Genomic DNA, 23905 nt, shown 5'->3' with positions numbered 1-23905 from the left:
CACAGGAGTACATTCAGCCAGAGACTCATTCCTCCGAGATGCAGCACGGAGCGTCATAGGAAGTCATTCCTGCCTGTGGCCATCAAACTTTACAACTCCTCCCTTGGAGGGTCAGACACCCTGAGCCAATAGGCTGGTCTTGGACATTTCATAATTTCCTGGCATAATTTACATATTACTATTTAACTATTTATGGTTCTATTACTATTTATTATTTATGGTGCAACTGTAACGAAAACCAGTTTCTCCCGGGATCAATAAAGTACGACTATGACTATGACTATGTAACACTAACAAAGCGATGGTAAGCAAGAACGCTTATGCCTCATTCATAATTGCCGGAGAACTTTTGGATCGCAACAGCATCAGGATCCGGCAACACTGCTTCATTTTCCCTGCAGGTAAGCAGAGGGTTATCGGGATCAGCGGTGTGTCCGATCAGCCTCCCGGTCACGGCTCCGTTTGACAGCGACACGGACAGAACAGTGCTACAGCAAAGAGCATTGCTGCATCGCAGCTTCAACGACCTGAGTTTGACCCTGACCTCTGGTGCGCTCTGCGGAACTTGTAGGTCCCCCCGCGACCACGCGGGTCTCCCCCGGGTGCTCTGGTGTCCTCCCACCTCCCAATGACTTCCTGGCTGAGAGGCTGGAGAGGGCCCAGAGGAGGTTCACAAGAATGATTCTGGAAATGAAAGGGTTAACACATGAGGAGCAATTGGCCTGTACTCACTGGAGTCTAGAATAACCGGGGGTGGGGGGAGGGGGTGGTGGGAGTGGGAAAGAATCTCACTGAAACCTGTCAAATATTGAAGAGCCTAGATAGAGCGGATGTGGAGAGGATGTTTCCTATATCGGGGAAGCCCAGGACCAGAGGACACAGTCTCAGAATCACAGTCACATCCATTTAAAACAGAGATGAGATGAAATTTCTTTAGCCAGGGGGTGGTGAATCTATGGAATTCATTAGCACAGATGGTTGTGGAGGTTAAGTCATTGTGTATATCCAATTATCTAAAGCAGAGGTTGATAGGTTCTTGGTTAGTCAGGGCATCAAACGCTACGGGGAGAGGGTAGGAGAACGAGGTTGAGAGGGATCATTTATCAGTCATGATGGAATGACTGATGGGCCGAGTGGCCTAACTCTGCTTCTATGCCTTATGGTCTTATGGGTTAAATTACCTGTAGTGCAGGCGTGTGGAAAGAGAGAGAATGGGAGAAATAATGAGATTGTCTTGAGACCTAACCAACAGCCTTCCCCAATGTCACTAGTAAATATGAATGCATTTTAATTACATCTGAAATTTCTTTATCTGCATTATTACTAACAGTGCCATATAAGGCTCAGTTATCAAGATACTTCTTGCTGCCTCAGTAAAGCATTCAGCAAAATCAAATACCCTAGTTACCCTGGACATTGTCTGTTTGCCTCATTTCCCATAAGGCAGAAGATACAAAAGCCTGAAAGCAGCAGGCTCATGGTCACAGTCAGAGTCATACTTTATTGATCCCGGGGGAAATTGGTTTTCGTTACAGTTGCACCATAAATAATTAAATAGTAATAAAACCATTTCTCTTTTCTCTTGATTTTATTTTGTTTGTGACTGGGGAGGAAGTTCGTCTTTCAGCAGGGCAACAACCCAAAGCACACTGACAAAGCAACCATTGAGTGGCTTCAGATAAAGAAAGATGCTGCCCTTGAGTGGCCCAGTCAGAGTCCTTCCCTTAACCCCATCGAACATCTCTGGCAAGACCTCAAGATTGCTGTCCACCACCGCTCCCCAACTAACCCGTCACAGCTTGAGCAATTTTGCAAGGAGGAATGGTAAATCTTGCTTCATCATGTTGTGCAAAGTTAATAGAGACTTATCCAACAAGATTACTGGCCGTAATAGCTGCGAGAGGTAACTTAACCAAGTACTGACCAAACTGCTGACATTTCAGTTTTTGAATTCTTATTTTTTCATGCTTTACAATTTTCCCTGTTTTTTAGGCTCTACTATGTGATTCATAAATAAAAATTGTCAGTTAATTTGATCAAAATCCCTGGTTGTAATACTCATTCATCTGTGTAAATAACAGGAGCAATGAAAGATCAACCAGAGTGCAGAAGACAACAAACTGTGCAAATCCAAATACAGATAAATAGCAATAAATAATGAGAACACAAGGTAATGTGACAAGGAGTCCTTGAAAGTGATATCAACAGCAGTGGGAACACTTCAGTGTAGTTATCCCCTATTATTCAAGAGCCTGAAGGTTGAGGGGTGAAACTCAGTGTGGCCTTCTGCTCCTGTAGCCCATCCACTTCAAAGCTCAAAGTGCAGTATGTTCAGAGACGCTCTTCTGCACACCACTGTTGTAACGTGTGGTTATCTGAGTTACCGTCGCCTTCCTGTCAGCTTGAACCAGTCCGGTAATTCTCCTCTGACCACTCTCTTTGACAAGGCGATTTCGCACACAGAACACAGAACAAGGTTGTATAATCCAAGTTTCTGTGGTTAAGAAGGCCTACGGTGCACTGGCCTTCATCAATCGTGGCACTGGGTTTAAGAGCCAAGAGGTAATGTTGCAGCTATATAGGACCCTGGTCAGACCCCTGCTCAATTCTGGTTGCCTTGCTACAGGAAGGACGTGGAAACCAGAGAAAGGGTGCAGAGGAGATTTACAAGGATGTTGCCTGGATTGGGGAGCATGCCTTATGAGAATAGGTTGAGTGAACTCAGCCTTTTTGTCCTTGGAGCGACAGAGGATGAGAGGTGACCTGATAGAGGTGTACAAGATAATGAGAGGCATCGATTGTGTGGATAGTCAGAGGCTTTTCCCCATGGCTGAAATGGCTAGCATGAGAAGGCATAGTTCTAAGGTGCTTGGAAGCAGGTACAGAGAAGATGTCAGGGGTAAGTTTTTTACACAGAGAGTGGTGAGTGCACGGAATGGGCTGCCGGCGGCGGTAGTGGAGGCAGAAACGATAGGGCCTTTTAAGAGACTCCTGGATGGCTACATGAAGCTTAGAAAAATAGAGGGGTATGGGTAAAACCTAGGTAGTTCTAAGGTAGGGACATGTTTGGCATGGCTTTGTGGGCCAAAGGGCCTGTATTGTGCTGAAGGTTTTCTATGTTTCTGTGTTTCTATAATGTAAACATACTTAGATAATACATTGAACTGCCACTCATTGGACTTTTCTTTTGTGTGCACACCATTCTCTGTAAACTCTAGAGACTGTTGTGTGTGAAAATCCCAGAAGATCAGCAGTTTCTAAGATCCTCAAACCACCCCATCTGGCACCAACAATCATTCCATGGTCAAAATCACTTGGATCACATTTCTTTCCCATCCTTATGTTTGGTCTGAACAACAACTGAACCTCTTGACCATACTGGCATGCTTTAATGCACTGAGTTACTGCCACATGAATGGCCGATTAGATATTTGCATTAACGAGCAGGTGTACCTAATAAAGTGGCCACTGAGGGTTTTAACAATTTATCCACTTTAAAAGGTGATAACCCCTAAGTGCTTCCCCTTTTACAACATTACCTCAGCAAATATTTCATACACTTCCTTCTTAGTTATAATGGCCACATCATCCCCTCTTTTGTACAGAGATGCAGTGTTTGGAGGTCAGTGCACCCTCCACCGTGGTGTGGTATCAAAAGGTCTTCACTCCCAAGTAGGAATGCCTCCATCACCCTCCAACATCAAGGACCCCACCATCCAGACCATGCCCCCGTCTCACTGTTAACATCAGTAATAAAGTGCAGGAGCCTTAGGTCCCACACAACAAGGTCCAGCTGTAGCCCCTCAGCCATCAGGACCTTGAAGCGGAGTGGATAACTTCACTCACCCCAACACCAAACTGTTTCCACACACTATGGACTCACTTTCAAGGACTCCTCATCTCGTGTTCTCGGTATTTATTTCTTATTTCTTTTTGTATTTGCAGTTTGGTTGTTTGTCTGGGTGAGGTCTTTCATTGGTTCTGTTGTGTTTCTTGGACTTACCGTGTATGCCTGCAAGCAAGTGAACCTCAGAGTTGTATATGGTGACGTATATATACTTTGATAATAAACTTCCTTTGAACTTTGAACCACTGGTTTGTAAACTGATGTCCTACGTGTCCAGCCAGCACCTTTGCAGAACACCACGCTGCAGCAGCTTTGCAGCGTGCACCGAAAGGTGTGAACCTATTGAAAAGTGTGTGATGTTATGCAAAGGTCATAGACTCATAGAAGACTTCACAACAGAAACAGGCTCTTTGGCCCAGCTAGTCTTTGCCGATCTGTAACTCTGAGTCCCACTGACCTGCACCCAGATCATACTCCTCCCACTCATGAACTTATCCAAACTTCTCTTAAACATTGAAATCGAACCCAAATCCACCACTTCCACATTTCACACTCTCACCATCCTCTGAGTACTCTGACAGACTGTGGGTGTAGAGAGATGGGTGCACATTGACAAAGTTCAAAATAAATCTGTCATCCAAGCACACATATGTCACCATATAATATGCAGTTTCCTGTGGGCATTCACGGAAAAAAAAGAATTTCAGGATGTATTTTGTATACATTTCTCCGACGTTAAATGTACCTATTGAAACCCAAACACAATAAAATCAATGAAAGGCCACACCCAGCAGGGCGGACAGGCAACCAATGTGCAGAAGATGACAGACCGTGCCAATACGAAAAGGAAGGAAAAAATAATTTAAAAAATAAGCAATAGATATTGAGAACATGAGACAAGGAAGTTCAAGGTGGCAAGACGGCACTGGAGAACCATGGTGATGAGTTGTGGGCAGACAAGCTCTAGAACCCATGGGGGGCAAAAAAAGAGAGAGACAGACATATCATGTTGACAAAGTGGAAACAGCAGACATAAACTGGGCTAAAAACTACATTAAGAAATACAGATATAAAAAATTAAGTAAGTAATACAAAACAGAGGGCAGAAGTAGTGGGGTGGGGTTCGTTGTCCGTTCAGAAATCTAATGGCGGCGGGAAGAAGCTGTTTCTAAAACGTTGAGTGTGTCTCTCTTGGAGACTTGGATGGGTTCAGACCGAGCTGTGAATTCTCCCATGGACAAAAAAGTGCCAATATTTTGTGCAAATATTGGCACAAAGTGCGCATCCTCAGATTGTGTTGTTCTCACAGATGATGCATTTCACTGTACACGTGATCAATAAATAAATAAATATATTCTAATCTAATCTACCGAGAGCATTATACAAATATACGTTCCCTGTCTCTTTCTGCCTGGATCTCTTTATTGATCCTTTCCACTGACACTCCCTTTGTCATTCCTTACATTAGAAGACAACCACGTCAGGCTATGTAACACCATAAGATATAGGGGCAGAATCAGGCCATTCGGCCCATTGAGCCTGCTCCGCCATTTCATCGTGGATGATCCATTTTCTCTCTTGGCCCTAATTTCCTGCCTTCTCCTAAAATATATTTAAGATAAGGTGGGATAGATTTTTGCATAGTAGGGGAGTTAAGGGTTATGGGGAAAAGGCAGGCAGGAGGAGATAAGTCCATGGCCAGATCAACCATGATCTTATTGAATTACGGAGCAGGCTCAGTGGGCCAGATGGCCGACTCCTGCTCCTACTTCTTATGTTCCTATGTTCTCCACATATCTCTTCATACCTTGACAAATCAGGAATCTATCAATCTCTGAGTATGGGAAAAGTGGCTCCATTGCCACAAGGTTCTGAGTCATTACCGGGGCGCACAAATACTAGAACACCAGTGTTCGCAGTTGTTAACAGAAGAAGCAGACCAGAGACCTGGACCAACAGGTCGAAGCTGCACCATGACAGTTTACTGAAAATCATCTGGGGCGCCGCAGTAGATTTAGGGCATAGCGCAATGCTTTACAGCACCAGCATTCAACGATCGGGGTTCAATTCCCACCACAGGCTGCAAGGGTCTGTGACGCCACGGGTTTCCTTCGTATACTTCAGTTTGCTCCCACAATCCAGACGCGTACAGTTAGGGTTAGTGCTACGTTGGTGCTGGAAGCACAGCAACAGCTACGGGCTGCCTCCAACGTATCCTCAGACTCTGCAGGTCGATGATGCAAACAAGGCATTTCACAGCATGTTTTGTTGTAACAAATTAAGCTAATCTTCAAATCTTTATCTTTTGAAAAAAAACTAGACTCTTGCAATCTGCTCTGTGAATGTCCTTTGGGACACGCAGATCTAATCTAAAGCACAAAGGAATGCTGGAAATCCAGAGCAATATGCACACAAAATGCTGGAGGAACTCAGCAGGTCAGGTAGCATCTATGGAGGGGAACAAACAGTTGATGTTTCGGGCCGAGACCATTCATCAGCACTGGCTGCCTGACCTGCTGAGCTCTTCCAGCATTTCATGTGTGTTACTCAGGTTGAATCTTAATGCCCCTTGAGTGGTATCCAAAACTGCAGTGTTAAAAGAGAACGAAATCAAATAGAGAGCCTGGCATCAACTTGGCACTGAACTAACGCACAGTTAAGTTGCTTCCTGTCCACTTAACCCCGTTAGTTCCTCCTCTACATGAACAACAATTGTTGAAACCGGGGTGGAGAAAATCGCAGTGGCTCAAGAAAGAAAATCACCACCATCTTCTCAAGGGCTAATGCTGGCCTTGTCAACAACACCTGAGGTCATGGGTGAAAGGTGAAATGTCTAAAGGGAAGTTAAGGGGGTACTTTTTCTCTCCGAGGGTGGTGCGAGTGTGGAACGAGTTGACAGCATAAGAGGCTCGATTTCAACATTTAAGAGAAGTTTGTATAAGTACATGGACGGGAGGGGTATGGAGGGTTATGGTCCAGTTGCAGATTGATGGGCCTTGGCAGAATAGTTTGGCATGGACTAGATGGGCCGAAGGGCCTGTTTCTGTGCTGTAGTGCTCAAATAAAAATCTTACTGCCTCTAACAAGAATAAATGCATTGCTTCCTACAAAATATTGGGAGATCTTCCTGAGTAAAATCAAAAAGCAGTGAAGTTAGTGTTTTATTTCAGATTTCCAGCTGCAGCAGTTTTCCTCCATCTTGCTATGCAGAAGGCAGAAGGGAAGCAGAAGGCAAGGACATGTCGATCTCTCCCAACCCACAGCGCAGAGCTTGTCATTGTCAACTACGTATTTTTAAACACTAAGTTTTGACTGGACCAGAGAGATAACACTGTCCCTGAGGCATTTAAAATGTGCTTTTAATCTTATCATGTTTTCTGTCTGTGTTGCACGTGCAGTCCCACCCTGACAATGAGACTTTTCGGATACCAAGTTCCGTCAAAGCCACAGTTGTGCACATCACGTGATTGCACATTTTCTCCCTAACCCCTTTTGGAAAGCCCAACGATTCCAAATTATGGCTTTTCAACCGAACAGTCACGTTTCATGTTGTCAATGCCATGGAAGCCATCTCTTTAGCCGAAGAGCATCCATGATTTTGAGCAGCGTCTCCTCCTGCCTCTTTGTGTCATCAAACGTGGCTCAGAGCTAGATTAAGTCTCAGCTCAGAAACTCAAACACCTAATCCAGCTCGACATTTCAATCACATCCCTGTGCTGCTGGGAGATGTTGCCCTTAGGCAAGATTTTAAACTGACCCCACCTTGCTCGATAGCACATGCCAGTCCTCATCTGGGGAATAGCAATGGAAAGGGTGAGCAGCTTCAGGTCAACATCTCTGAAGATCTACCCTGTGTCCAACATACTGATGCAATTACAAAGAAGGCACAACAGCGGCTATATTTCATTAGGAGTTTGAGGAGATTTGGTATGTCACCAAAAACACTCGCTAATTTCTACAGGCGTGTCATGGAGAGCATTCTAATTGGCTGCATCACCGTCTGGTATGGAGGGGCCACTAAACAGGATTGGAAAAAAACGGCAGGAAGTTGTAAACTCAACCAGCTCCATTATTTGCAGTAACCTCCCCAGTATTCTGGACACCTTCAAAAGGTGATGCCTTAAAAAGGCTGCATCCATCATTAAGGACACTCATTACCCAGACCATACCCTCTTCTCGTTGCTACCATCAAGGAGGAGGTACAGGAACCTGAAAACACCCACTCACGATTCAGGAACAGCTTCCTCCCCTCTGCCATCTGATTCCTGAATGGACATTGAAGTCATAAACACTACCTCACTACCTCTTTGTCTCTCCCTTTTTGCACTACTTTTACTTTAATTCTATATATGTTTCTTATTGTAATTTATATTTTTAATGATGTATTGCAATGTACTGCTGCTGCAAAACAACAAATTTCATAACCTATGCCGGTGATAATAAACCTGTTCAGATTCTCCAACAAGGAAGGTAAGGTTAGTTTAGTGCCCTGGGAAAGATTGATTTCACAATTGTTACTCAAAACCTGGTATTTGATTTCACCGCTGTTTGCACTAGTCTGCTGAGCACAAATTAGCTGCCACATGGTATTTGGGTGAGGCTAGAACCAGAGGTCATGGGTTAAGGGTGAAAGGTGAAACGTTTAAGCAGAACACAAGGGGAACCTCTTCGCTCAAAGGGTGGTGAGAGTGTGGAATGAGCTGCCAGCGGTGATTTGATGCCCACATTTAAGAGAGATTTTGATAAATACATGGATAGGAGGGGTGTGAACTGTAGACTGGGTGCAGGCTAATGGAACTAGACAGACTAGATGGACAACACACGTGAAATGCCGGAGGAACTCAGCAGGTCAGGCAGCATCTATGGAGAGGAATAAACAGTCAACATTTTTGGGCTGAGACCCTTCTTCAGGACTGATGGGGCATATGGGGTGACCAGTGTGGCACTGCATCACTGTATATGACGAGGGGCCATATACATATTCCTCTCCTTGGATACAAGAGGTCCTGCAGATGCCTGCAAAAGATGTCTGTTTATTCCCCTCCATAGTGCCGAGATGAATTGGAAAGATCGGGTACAGGCCACATTGATGTGTTGGGGTTCAAGTCTCAGAACGTATTGAAGTGACTGAAGCCGCCGACGATTTCGGCACCGGGCCAGAGTGAAAAGGTCAGTGTGTCGCTGCTCCACTCCGCGTTGAACTAAGAGTCTGTGGACTGTCTCTCTACTTGGACTTCTGTTCAGAATGCTATTTGCTTGTGTTTATTATTATTTGCATGATTTTTTTAAATCTCTGCACATTCAATGTTTGATGGTCTTTTTTTAAAAATGGGTTCTTTGGGGTTTCCTTTTCATGGCTGCCTTATAGCAGATGAATCTCAAGGTTGTCTAATGTATATATTGATAATAAATGTACTTTGAACTTTGAAATAAATGCATCTGGGTATGGACAAACTGGGTTGTGTGTGCAAGCAACAATTTCGAAGTTTCAAGATGACACAAAACTTGGCAGTAGTGAAGAGGATATGACAAATAACAGCAGAATATATAAGCAACACACACAAAATGCTGGAGGAACTCAGCATCTATGGAGAAGAGTAAACAGTCGACATTTCAGGCCGAGACCTCTTGTCATGTCCTGATGAAGAGTCTCCGCCTGAAACGTCGACTCTATACTCTTTTCCATAGATGCCCCCTGGCCTGCTGAGTTCCTCCAGCATTTTCTGTGTGTTGCTTGGATTTCCATCATCTGCAGATTTTCTCTTGTTTGTGAATAGCAGAATATAAACAGGCTAGAAGGGAGGGCAGACAGGTACCAGATGAGGGCGCGACGATAGTGTAACAGTTAGCGAGTTGGAGTTCAGAGTTCAATTCCGATGTCATCTGTAAGGAGCCTCCGTACGTCCTATCTGTGGAACGCCTAGGTTTTCTCCGGGTGCTCCAGTTTCCTCCCACAGTCCAAAGACGTACCAGTTAGTAGGTTAATTGGCCATTGTAAATTGTCCTGTGATTAGGCTGGGGTTAAAAATCAGGGGCTGCTAGGCAGTGTGGCTGGACTAGAAGGACCTTTTCTGCTCTGTATCCCTAAGATATTTCAGAAATGCAGATGACACTGTGTTAATTGCAAATACGGAGGAAGAACTACAAAACTTAATTGATAAAGTTGTTGAAGAAAGTGCAAAAATGGGTCTATCTATCTATCAACTGCAAAAAGACAGAATGTATGGTGATATCCAAAAAGAAGGAGAACCCCATCTGCAGGCTGAGAATAAACGGGAAGACATAAAACAAGTACAGAACTTTTGCTACTTAGGATGCAGGTGCGACACGGACATCAGAAGAAGAATAGGGATGGCAAAGGACACCTTTACGAGAATGAAGAGTATACTGACCAACACTAAACTAGGCATGACAACCCGCCTCAGAGTACTGAATTGTTACGTTTATCTAGTTATGTCATAGAATGTTGGACAATATCTAGTAACACGAGGAAATGAATTGAAGCAGCGGAGATGTGGTTTTTGCGGAGGATGCAAAGAATATCATGGACGAAGCGAATATCTAACGAGGATGTCATGAACAGAGCAAACACAAAAAGAGAAATAATGTATGAGATCATGAAAAGGCAAGGTAACTTCATTGGACATGTGATTAGGAAAGAGGAGTTAGAATGCACGGTAATTATGGGAAAGATTGAAGGGAAGAAAGCAAGAGGAAGACAAAGACAAATGATGATGGAGACAGCAGCCAGAGAACTGGAAATGAATACCAATGAATTGATCCACTTGACCCGAAACAGGAGTGTGTGGGCCATGGCCGTCAAAGCTCAAACCGGGCAGGGCACCTGATGGTGATGATGATCTCTAAGAAAAATAAAATAAGTGAAGAGAAACTACAGAGATGAATTTTTAGGAATAATAAGGAGAGGTGTAAAGAATAACCATTTTTAAAGGATTCAGGAGCAGGATAACCGTAGTTACATAAGCACAAGTCACTGACAAAGGTTAGGCATGTCAAGACTGGTGATTAATAAGATAAATAAGAGCTTATCCAATTCTGGGCTTTTTTAAATGGCATAAAAATTAAAAGTAGGTAAGACATGCTGATGACTTTGGATGTCAGTTGATTGAACATAGAATATAGAACGTAGAACAATATCACATAGTAGAGACCCTTCAGCCCATAATGTTATGCTGACCCTTTAGCCTACACCAAGATCATTCTAACACTTCCCTCCAACATAGCCCGCCAGTTTTCTTTCATCCATGTGCCTATCTAAGAATTTCTTAAATGCTCTTAATGTGTCTGCCTCTTCCACCATGCTTGGCAACACGTTCCATGTGCCCACCGCTCTCTGCGTAAAGAACTCGCCTCTGACATCCCACTATACTTTCCTCCAATCTTCTTCCAGTAGCATGGATATCAATTTCTCCTGCCAGTAAACAAATACCGCCCCCCCCAGCCTCTATTCCCTACTCTTATATCTTTTCACCTGCCTATTACTTCCCCCTGGGTCCCTTCCTTTTCCCATTTCTCCTATGGTCCACTCTCTTCTCCTATCAGATTCCTTCTTCTCTAGCCGTTGATCTTTCCAGCCCACCTGGCTTCACCCGTCACCTTCCAGCTAGCCTCCTTCGCCACCCCCTTCTTTCTCAGTCCTGAAGAAGGGCCTCAGCCCGACTGTCTATTCACTCCCACAGACGCTGCCTGACCTGCTGAGCTCCTCCAGCATTTTGTGTGCGTTGCTCTGGATTTCCAGCGTCTCTTGTGTGCTAATGATAATGGTTACTGGGTGGATCTTCTTTACGTCAGAGTAAAACGTTTTTAACCTATTTGGTGGAATTTTAGATCAGCTAAAAGATAGAGTTGATGAGGGCAATGCAGCCAACTTGGTAAACATGGAGACACTGGAGACCACAGATACTGGTTTCATGGACTGCTGATGATTCAGATCAACAGATGAAGGGTCCCCGACAGCCCATTTCCCTCCACAGACCTGCTGAGTGCTTCCAGCGTTTTCTGTGTTGATGCAGAATACATCCTTTTCCAGAGAAATTTTGATGATATACAGCATTAGAGGGCACCTGGACAAAGTTGAAGCACTTAGGCCACAGAGAGTTATTGGGAGCATGCCTACGGAGAACGTCCTGGTGAATGGTTGTTTTTGTTTTGGGCTGGAACAATGGGAATAGCTGAGCTCCAACAGGACTGATTTTACGGCCACTGCAAATTTCCCGGATTTATATTAGTAACAGAACTGAGTGTGCAAACAACAATTTCTAAGTTTGTGGATGACACAGAACTTGGCAGTAGTGAAGAGGATGTGATGAACAACAGTAGAATGTAAACAGGTTGGAAGGGAGAGCAGATATACTGACTGGTGCCAGATGAAGAGAAACTGGAGAGGATGGTGTGTGTGTGTGTGTGTGAGTGCGTGCGTCTGCATGTGTGTGTAAGTGTGTGTGTCTGCATGTCTGTGTGAGAGTGTCTGTGTGTATATGTGCGCCTCTATGTGTGTCTGTGTGGGCGTGTGTGGTGATTGCTTCATGAATGAGTTACTGAACTAGAAATTTGGACAGCAGAGTTCAAATTTCTCATGGCAGCTGAGGAAATTGGTTGCATGTTAAAAATCTGGAACATAAAGACTCTAATCTTCAACCGAAACAAGCCACTGGACTGTTGTAATATCTGAGTAGGAAGTATGTTGCCTGTGCTCTGTGTGGTCAAAGAACAAAACATTGTACAACACTGAAATGTACCCTTCAACCCACTATGTCCAGGCCAACCTCTTCACTAATCCCACATGCATGCCAGATGAGGAACAACCACTCAGGCCAACCTTGCCTGCCCCATTCATCTTCTGTAGCCTTCTAGGATATGACACATGAATTACTCATGCCAGCAATTTTCAAATGTGACAAGGCTTCTGCCCACGTTAGCACTTTAAGCCAGAGTTACTGACCCCAACAACATTTCTGGGTTGGGGGGGTGGAGATTTATCTTCATCCCCTCTCTCATCACTCTACCTTAAATCTACATTTATGTTCCATGTAAACAACAGGAATTCTGCAGATGCTGGAAATTCAAGCAACACACATAAAAGTTGCTGGCGAAGGGTCTCGGCCTGAAACGTCGACTGCACCTCTTCCTAGAGATGCTGCCTGGCCTGCTGCGTTCACCAGCAACTTTGATGTGTGTTGTTTATGTTCTATGTGCCATGTTCCATAGTTCTAAAGTTCTAAGTCCTAAAATTCTAAGTTCTACTGAATGTTGTATGTTACATAACTCTAACCTGCTCAAACTTTATGCATGATTAAAATTTCTAAAGAAATTTAATGGGAATTCAAAAGGCCTGATGAGTTTGTGGATTCTTTAGTTCCTAGGAAAGAAGACGGATCATTCACACTTGTTTAAAAATCGGGACATTGACAGGATGCAAAGTTGGGCTGAGAGGAGTTCCATCTGGAGAGATGAGAGTAAGTAGGATAGTCAAAGAAAAACTGGTGGATGTCGTGTACTTGGATTTTCAGAAGGCATTTGACAAGGCGCCACACACGAAGCTGTTCAACAAGACAAGAGTCCATGGTATTACAGGAGAGATACAATCATAGATAAAGTAGTGGTTGATTGGCCGGAGGCAAAGAGTCGGACTAAAGGGAGTCCTTTCTGATTTTCTGCTGGTGACTACTGTTCCACATGGGCCAGCGTTAGAACTGCTTCTTTTTACATTGTATGTTAGTGATATGGATGATGGAATTGCTGACCTTGTGGTCAAGTTTGCGGATGAAACAAAGGGAGGCGGAGATGCAGGTAGTATTGAGGAAGCAGGGAGGCCACAGGAAGATTTAGACAGATTAGGAGAACGGGCAAAGAAGTAGCAGATGGAATATATTGTAGTGAAGTGTACAGCCAGGCACTTTGGTTGATGAAATAAAAGCATAAACACGGATAGAATTCAAAAACCTGAGGTATAAAGGGACTTGGGAGTCCTCGTGCAGGATTCCCTAAAGGTTAATTTGTAGTTTGAGTCAGTAGTGAAGAATGCAAACGCAATGTTAGCATTAATTTTGAGAGGACTAGGATATGAAAGCAAGGATGTAATGCTGAGGCTTTATAAGGCACTGATGAGCAGTTTTGGGCCCCTTATTTAAGAAAGGATGTGCTGACATTGGAGAGGCTTCAGAGGAGGTTCATGAGAATGATTCCGGGAATGAAAGGCTTTTCGTACAATGAGCAATCGTTGGCGCTGGGCCTGTACTCGCTGGAATTTAGAAGAATAAAGGGGGATCTCATTGAAACCTATTGAATGTTGAAAGGCCTAGCTAAAGTGGATGTGGAGAGGATGCTTCCTATGGTGAGGGAGTCAAGGAATAGAGGGCACAGCTGCAGAATAGAGGGACATCCATTTAGGATGGGACGAAGGCAAGAGAATGGAGTTGAGAGGGAAATGGTTCAGCCATGATGAAATAACAAAGCAGACTCGATGGGCTGAATGGCCTAATTCTGCACCAGTGTCTCATGGTCTAAGTGATTCACTTTGGAATATCAAACTGGAAGGCAGAATACAGGGTTAATGGCAACACTCACAGCAGAGTGAAGGAACAGAGGGACCTTGGGGTCCACACCCGTAGACCCCTCGACGGCACCGCACAGGTTCACAGGGAGTACTTCCCTTCCAAGTTTCAAATTAAGTTTATTGTCAAAGTACCTACTGGATGTATGTCACCATATACAACCCTGAGATTCTCTCTGGAGCGAAGCAGGATGGGAGAGGTGACTTGGTAGAGGTGTACAAGATGATAAGAGGCATGGATGAAGTGAACAGCCAGGGACTTCCCCGGGGAGCAAATGGTTAACACAAGGGGGCATAATTTTAAGATGGAAAGAAATAGGGGATTTCAGAGATACATTTTTTTTTAACACAAAGGGAGGTGACTATGTGGAACCCAGTACAGGGGTAGCAGCAGGGGAACATTCATTAAGGATAATTAATTTTTTTTAATTTATTGAGATCCAGTGTGAAGTAGACCCTTCTACACTGCGAGCTTCCCCACCCCCCCACCCCCAGATTTAACCCTAGCCCAATCAAAGGCACTTTACAAAGAACAATTAACCTACTAACCGGTACATCTTTGGAGCTTGGGAGGAAACCAGAGCACCCAGGGGAAACCCATGCCTTCACGGGGAGAATGCGCGAGCTCCGGCGGGAATTGAACTCGCGTCACTGGTGCGGTGAAGCAGTGCACTGGCCACTATGCCACCGAGCCGCGCTGTGCTGTTATGTCCCACGTATCTACCGGGGACTGGGTGAGCATACAAAGAAAGAGGCGGACGGACCGGTGTGTGAGAGTGGGCGAAGACATATGCTTTGGTATAGACTGCGCTGCATACTATGTAACTTGATGTAAAGTACCCTTCTCTCTTGTATGTGGCTGCCACTTCATCTGTATATTGTTTCCATTTGTCAGACTTTCTGCTCTGCACGGTCATCACAAATACCTCATGACTAACCATCAACACCAAATCATGATTCATTCGGCCATCAAACCAGATAGCTTCCCACCCACCAACTCCCCCCCACCAATAATCTGTGTCAGCTTGCCTCCATTTAGTATTACCTTATTTTAATAAAAAAAACAAGTTTATTCAGAATAAAAAAAACAGTATTTACAAGAATAAACCATACACTGCCTTTTCATTCTTTACAGCCAATGCGTTCAGTAGTGCTCGATAGAGGCCCTCCAATGGTTCATGGATGTTGTGTCCTAGCTGTCTGTGTTCGATACACAAGCCGATACTCAAGCCAGGGCAGTACAATAATGGAGAGCAAGCTGTTGCCCATGTAGCAGGCTCCCCCTCTCCATGCAGCTGATCAATCCAAAGGAACGGCAGAGGCCGATACAGTTTGGTACCAGTGGCATCACAGGAGTTGCCAGTCAGCGTTGAACTCAACGTAGGACTACCTCAGGGACTCCAGCTCTGGAACTTTCCCTTGGATTTACTTCCGAAGCCTTACTCATCAGTGGGTGTAGCCACAAGCCAACGGAGGTTTGAGATCAGAGATTTCCTTCTCCTACTGGAGCTGCCATCCACAGCTGACAAGCCCCACCTGCCCGAGCTCAACCACATAAATGCTTGCTGACAGTTCAGTTACAGTTCTTAAAACTAATAGCACTGCTTCCACTCACGGGCCTTCCCTTGCTGTAACTTACGTCTGCATGGGCTGAAGTTCTCATACCAAGGACATACGTTCATATAATGAATGCTGGCTGGTATTCCAGCTTCTCTCCAACAACGTAACTAGTTCAGCGATTTGGAATTTGCTGACCTCCAGCAGAAATATTTCCATTTATTGTCATAGAAACAGGCTCTTCGGCTCATCTAGTCCATGCCGAATTCTTCCCATTCCTATCAACCTGCACCTGGAGTATCGTCCTCCACTCCTCTCCCGTCCGTGTACTTACCCAAACTTCTCTTAAATGTTGAAATCGAACCGGCATTTACCACTTGCGCTGGCAGCCCGTTCCGCACCCGAAGTTCCCCTTAAACATGTCACCTTTCACCCCTGACCCACGACCTCTAGTTGTAGTCTCATCCGAGCTCAGTGGGGGAAAGCCTCTCTGCATTTACCCTACCTACACCCCTCAAAATTTTGTCTACCTCTATCAAATCTCCCCCCCCACAGTGGGTGAAGTTAGATTCAGTGAACATCAGCACTCTTGAGGAATGCAGAATATGTGGGCTGGGATTGGATTCTCATCTCACTTTCAGCAGAGCTCTCTTCTAATGAAGGCACCTAGTGCAAGTCTACGAGCACCTCTTCAACTGATTCCGGACATTCCAGGCATAAGTCCCACTCCAGCAACACAAATGCACAGATTCCGACAGAGGTTCCGGGATAGTAACAGAAGATTTCTATTCCGGGTGATACTACCTTTCACTACAAACTGAGGACCTACCTATTCTCTGAAATGCCTAAAAGAAAGCAAGACTGGTACCTTTACTAATATTAGACCATAAGACATAGGAACAGAGTTCAGCCCATCAAATCTGCTCCACCATTCAATCACGTCTGATTTATTATGCCTCTCAACCCCATTTGACACCCTGACTAACCAAGAATCTAACAACCTCCAATTTAAGGATACCCAGGGACCTGGCCTCCATACTGTCTACAGCAATGAATTCTATATTCACCACCCTCTGGCTGAAGAAATTCTTCCTCATATCTTTTCTAAAGGGACATCTGCCAGGATAATCAAGGACAAGAGCCACCTAGCCAACAGACTTTTTGTCCCTCTTCCCTCCGGGAGAAGGCTCAGGAGCTTGAAGACTCGTACGGCCAGATTTGGGAACAACTTCTTTCCAACTGTGATAAGACTGCTGAACAGATCCTGACCCGGATCTGGGCCGTACCCTCCAAATATCTGGACCTGCCTCTCGTTTTTTTTTTGCACTACCTTACTTCCCATTTTTCTATTTTCTATTTATGATTTATAATTTAAATTTTTAATATTTACCAATTTTAACTATCTTTAATATTTTTAATACTTAATATTTGTAATCGAGGGAGTGTGAAGCGCAGAATCAAATATCGCTGTGATGATTGTATGTTCTAGTACCAATTGTTTCACAACAATAAAGTATAAAGAATACCAAAGTTAAGAATAAACTCTTCTCAAGCTTCCAGCAGGGTACAGGTATCCATTTTACCTGACTTTTTTTTTCCAAAAATACTGTATTCAGAAATATTACACAATAAAGTTATTGATTTTACCTGACGTTTCGATGACAAACTCCACCACCTCATCAGGGATGATGCCTAGGCGTGTCTAGTCCGGTGGTATATATGCTCAACTCCTGCCTTCCGTCCGCCTGATTGGCTAGTCCTCAACCAATCAGGTTTCCGCTATCCCACCTTGTTTACAATCGAGTTCCAGTTCTTACTTGGAGTGAGACCTTTGTCTTTGTCAAGATCAATACCAGTACTCGGCTGGAATCCCGAAAATAGTTTATTCGTTATCTACGCCGGGAAAGCAGCAAATCCTTTTTCACCCAAGTTATGAACATAAGAACAAGCAAAGCAGAATAGTAAATTAAAAATCCTGCATAGATACATACATCCCTTCCTAAGAATGGCAGAACTAGTTTAACCTCCTCCCCGCTTTCAGTAACTGCTTCTTCCCTGTCATAGGTGCTTTCAATATCATTCATTACCACACTGTGGGAACCATACCAAGTACTTTCCTTGTGTGTGCTTTCCGACTTAACGGACAAAGCTGACTTGCATGTGGCTACAACAATCCGTTCATTACCCTGGGGTAACCTTTCACTTCCACGTTACCTACTTACAGAGACTTTGACTACCGTGTTTCTGAAATAAAAATAACAGCACCAGGGGTGATTGATAAGTTCGTGGCCTAAGGTAGACGGAGCCAGTTTTAGAAAACCTAGCACATTTATTTTTCCTACATTTACAGACACACAGTCTAGCGGTCGTGGAGCATACGGATCCCTTCTTTGTAGAAGTCGGCGTCTTGGACCGCCAGAAGTGGTCCACAGCATGGGGTGATTGATAAGTTCGTGACCTACGGTAGAAGAAGATGAGTTATTAACTTCAAACTTACTGCATTTTCACTCAGAGTTGAACTGCACGTGCATGTAACGACAGCTGTGTAACTCATCTCCTCCTACCACCTCGAGGTCCAAGATGCTCTCGTTGCATGCACAAATGCAAAAGTTTGAAGTTAATAACTCATCGCCTTCTACCTTAGGCCACAAACTTATCAATCACCCCTGCTGTGGACCACTTCTACAAAGAAGGGATCCGTATGCTCCACGACCGCTGGACTAAGTGTGTACATGTAGGAGGGGACTATGTTGAAAAATAAATGTGCTAGGTTTTCTAAAATTGACTCCTTCTACCATAGGCCACGAACTTATCAATCAAGCCTCATACTTCCAACTGTAGAGCAACAGTGATTCCCCAGGGCGTGGCCCCCCTTGCCAAGGTAGCACCAGTGAGCAACACAATCAATGGCAACGTCCTGCCGACAATTCATAAAACCGCTTCTTTTACTTCTTCCTCTTTCAAATATGATTCTACTACCGTGCTGCGTGTGATTGGGACTTCTGATTTTACAATTTGATGGTTTGTTCTGGGGGCTAAAATAGAGTACGTTGCTGTCTCTAAGGGAGTTTGGTGAGGTCTGGAGCAGAGTGTGCAGGCTGGAGGCCTACAGATGGGGCACGAGCCCATAGTCGGCTCCATTGTTTCTCCCCGAGGGTGCGAGCCCATGATTGTCTCCACTGCTTCTCTCCGAATGAGTGGCCAAGCAAGTCTGAGGTCGACTAAGATGAGAGCAGAGGGCAGGAGGGTGTTTGATGCCGTCTGCCTGAGTTTGACCAGTCTTCCTCTCCCTCTCGCTTGCTGCTGTCGGAGGGGAGTGCAAGAGTCTTGGGACCCACGTTACCAGGATTGATCAGCGAGGCTGTGGACTTGTTTTGGGGGACTTTAAGGTTCATGTTACATGTCCTGGATTTTGGTTACTCTTTATTACTCTGCTGTTTTTGAGCAGATTGATCGGGGCGATCGGTGCAGACTGGCGCACTTCAGCGGAGAACAGCCCTGCGGCCCGTAGTGGGCTAGCGGCATGGTGTGGAACTGAACGAAACTAAACTGAATGCTACTGGACTGCTGGTTTGATGTTTGATATTCTACATGTTGTCTGCTCGCTTTTGGCTGTATGCGTAATTTGTTCTTTTTTTTCGCACGTTGGGTGTTCGTTGTTTTCTTGAACCGGTTCCATGATGCTTCTCTGGTTCATGGCTGCCTGCGGGAGGGTGAATCTCACATTTGTTTTCTGTATATATGAGGGGTGATTGACAGGTTCGTGGCCTAAGGTAGAAGGAGTCAATTTTAGAGAACCCAGCACATTTATTTTTCAACATAGTCCCCTCCTACATTTACACACTTAGTCCAGCGGTTGTGGAGCATACGGATCTTGGACCTCCAGAAAGTGTCCACAGCAGGGGTGAATGATAAGTTTGTGGCCTAAGGTAGAAGGAGATGAGTTATACAGCTCTCGTTACATGTACATGCAGCTCAACCCTTTGAGTGATTATGCAGAAAGTTTGAAGTTAATAACTCATCAGTTAATAATGTATCAGGGGTGATTGATAAGTTTGTGGCCTAAGGTAGAAGGAGATGAGTTATTAACTTCAAACTTTCTGCATAATCACTCAAAGAGTTGAACTGCATGTGCATATAACGAGAGCTGTATAACTCATCTCCTTCTACCTTAGGCCACGAACTTATCAATCACCCCTGCTGTGGACCACTTCTACAAAGAAGGGATCCGTATGCTCCACGACCGCTGGACTAAGTCTGCACATGTTGTAAAATAAATGTGCTAGGTTTTCTAAAATTGACTCCTTCTACCTCAGGCCACGAATTTATCAATCACCCCATGTACTTCCATAATACATGTATTTTGAATCTTTGACTTTGAATCTTGTAATGAATACATCAAGGATTAACTTTAATTGCCATATACATTTATAGTTATTAGGAATTTGCTGTGGTGTGTTGGTGAGGGTGCAGCATGCAACAGAAAGCAGCTGTCGGCAATTATGAAGAATAAAGAATTATATAAAAATGAAGTTATAAGCTAAAGTACGGACATGGAATAAAATGTGCATAAATACAGAAATATCAGAATGTATTGACAATGTATTATAAAAAATGATTTAAATTATTTACAGTGCAGTGATGGGGCGGTATTAGATAGAAGGGGGAGTAACAGATAGAGGGGGTGTGGAGGGCTAACTAGAATAGTTGATCAGATTATCTGCCTGGGGGAAGAAACTTTTAAGATGGCATGAAGTTTCTGTTTTAATAGCCCTATAGTGCTTTCCAGAAAGGAACGTTAGGAAAAGGCAGATTGTGGGGGCGGGGGGTGGTGTCCCCAGTGATTTCTCCTGCCCTCTTCTTTGTCCTGGACACACACAAGCCCTGCAGTAATGGTAGACTGCAGCCAATGACCTTTTCTGCAGAACCTGACAGTTTGCTGTAGTTTTCAATATCGTGAGAGAATACGTTGGATCGTGGCGCTTTTGTGATCTAGAGGTCCAGATGGTCAGACTGAGGCATACAACTTCCCAGCTCTTTACTTCACCCCTCCCCCTCTCCTGCTTTCATCTATCACCTACCACTTTGTACATCTTCCCTCTCCGACCAACCCCACCTTCTTAGTCTGACATAGAAACATAGAAAACAGATGCAGGAGTAGGCCATTCGGCCCTTCGAGCCTGCACCACTATTCAGTATGATCATGGCTGATCATCCAACTCAGAACCCTGTACCAGCCTTACCCCCATACCCCCTGATCCCTTTGGCCACAAGGGCCATATCTAACTCCCTCTTAAATATAGCAAATGAACTGGCCTCAACTGTTTCCTGTGGCAGAGAATTCCACAGATTCACCACTCTCTGTGTGAAGAAGTTTTTCCTAATCTCGGTCCTAAAAGGCTTCCCCTTTATCCTCAAAATGTGACCCCTCGTTCTGGACTTCCCCAACATCGGGAACAATCTTCCTGCATCTAGCCTGTCCAATCCCTTTAGAACTTTATACATTTCAATCAGATCCCCCCTCAATCTTCTAAATTCCAACGAGTATAAGCCTAGTCGATCCAGTCTTTCATCATACGAAAGTCCTGCCATCCCGGGAATCAATCTGGTGAACAATCCAGGAATCAATCTGACTTCTCTTCCTTTCCAGTCCTTGGACTTCCAGCATCTGCAGACTATCTTGTGTTGGTGAGGCATAGAAATTGTTGCTTAGGGCCATTTTATTAAGTGTTACTAGAACAAAGGGAACCACCGAGAACAAAAGGTCGTGGTTGTTCTCTACACACAAAAAACTAGCTTCGACTACAAAAGATAACAGCATTCCAGTGATAACAATTAGCCTATGAGAATGTCAGATTCAAGTGGTCCGATGTGTTTGTGGATCGTCTCATCCCTATGAATACCCACAGCAGAAAAACTAAGAAGCTTCTAGAAAAATACTGAAGCTACAATTACTGAAAAGTTTACTGAACAATTACACATAAATAATGATTATATAAAAGTACAAGGAAGGATAGGAACTACAAGAAAAATAACAATTTTACACTCTTATCTAACAAATGAAAGACCTTTCTTTAATTGATTTTTTTTCCTTAATCATTAATTTCCTGGTCGGTGACCAAAAGGACAACAATTAGTGCCCTCAATAAGCCTCTTTGCTGACTCACTACAAACTCATCGTCAAGCACCCCCACCAACCAGAATTACCGTGGATGAGATGATCGCTCTCGAGGTCCCCACCATCTCAGGATCTCGTTCCATGTCTAATCAGCCTGGGTAACACCACTGACCAGGAACTTGACTCGACAAGGCCTTTAAATGCTAAGACTGTGAGACAACATCAGAGACTGGGTTTTCCTGAGGCAAGTGTCTCCTCCACCAACACCCCCGAAAACAAGGGTGGTGGCAATCTATGGATAGCTATAAATTCACCCTGAACTTTGAAGTTCAAAGTTGAAAGTTCAAAGTAAATTTATTATCAAAGTACATATGTCACCATATACACAACCCTGAGATTCCTTTTCTTGCGGGCATTCACAGTAAGTACAAGAAACACAGGGGTGCAGTGGTCGTTGGAGCGCACCCAGCACATCTTTAAGAAAAAAGCTGAAATAAATAAGCTAATTAATTAGGTGCCGCCCAGAAGCCAGTCTTCAATAGAGGAACTGAGGTGGAGAGGGTCAATAACTTTAAATTCTTTGGCATTAAGGATCGACATTTCTCAATTTTGAAAAGAGTCAGAGGAGCTGTTCTGGGACCAGCACGTAACCGTCATTACAAAGAAAGCACGGCAGCACTTATAATTAATTAGATTCAACATGTCACCTCGATCCAGACAGCCCTGTCTTTTCAGCCTGTCTGGGCTGGCGTTTAAATTGACCAAACAATGGAACAGCTAAAGGCTCCAGCGCCCTGGAAAGAGGAGTGAACATCGCGTAGGGCAAGTGAAATTGGCAACCGCCTCTGATCTGGGCCGACATTTAATGCCGGGCCGCACCTAATTAATTAGCTTGTTTATTTCGGCTTTTTTCTTAAAGATGTGCTGGGTGAGTCCCGGCTTCCACTGTACCCCTGAAGAAACACCATAGAATCAATGAAAGACTGCCCCCAACAGGATGGCCAACAGCCAATGTGCAAAACAGAAGCTGTGCACAGACGAAAGAAAAAAATAAATAGATAGATAAATTAAGTAAGTAAGTTAAGAATATGAGATGAAGTGTCCTTGAAAGTGATTCCATAGTTTATGGAAACAGTTCAGTGATGGGGTGAGTGAAGTTACCCCTCTGTTTCAACAGCGTGATGGTTGAGGGGTAATAACTGTGCCTGATCCCGGTGGTGCAGGTCCTGAGGTTCCTGTGCCTTTTTCCTGATGGGAGCAGCGAGAAGACAGCATGGTCTGGGTGGTGGGGGTCCTCGATGATGGATGCTGCTTTTCTACGAGATCACTCCGTGTAGATGTGCTCAAGGGTGGGGAGGGCTTTACCTGTAATGGACTGGGCCGTATTGATTATTTTTTGTATGATTTACCGTACAAGGGCATTGATGATTCCATGCCAGGTTGTGATGCAACCAGTCAATATATGCTATACCACGCATCTATAGAAGTTTGTCAAAGTTTGTCAAATCTTCACAAATTTTTAAGAAAGTAGAGAAAATAGAGAAAAGTGCAAGAAAATGAGTCAAGGCGCCTCCTGTACCTAATAAAATGGCCACTGCGTGTACGTTCATGGTCTTCTGCTACTGTAGTCCATCCACTTCCAGGTTCGATGTGTTGTGCACTCAGAGATCCGTTTCTGCACACCGTTGTTGTCACGTATGGTTATTTGAGTTACTGTTGTCTTCCTGTCTACTTGAAACAGTCTGGTCACTCTCCACTGACCTCTCTCATTAACAAGGCGTTTTGCTCACAGAGCTGCCACTCACTGGAT

General features: G+C 44.3%; 1 protein-coding gene across 5 annotated transcripts in view; it reads right to left on the bottom strand.

Moving 5' to 3' along the window:
• The window catches only part of LOC140204767 (suppressor of cytokine signaling 1-like), an 82818-nt gene that overhangs the window by 5624 nt on the left and 53289 nt on the right, over nucleotides 1–23905 (bottom strand). Inside the window, exon 3 of one of the 5 annotated variants that reach the window (XM_072271533.1) lies at nucleotides 17625–17893. The exons of the other annotated variants lie outside the window; for them this stretch is intronic. The gene's annotated coding sequence lies outside the window, so the exon portion shown is untranslated. The remainder of the gene's footprint in view (nucleotides 1–17624; nucleotides 17894–23905) is intronic. 5 annotated transcript variants of the gene reach the window in all.

This window comes from Mobula birostris, chromosome 11, assembly GCF_030028105.1.
Source record: "Mobula birostris isolate sMobBir1 chromosome 11, sMobBir1.hap1, whole genome shotgun sequence".
Lineage (NCBI taxonomy): Eukaryota > Metazoa > Chordata > Chondrichthyes > Myliobatiformes > Myliobatidae > Mobula > Mobula birostris.
Note: the sequence above shows the minus strand (reverse complement) of the source record. Positions and strands in the feature narration are given on the sequence as shown.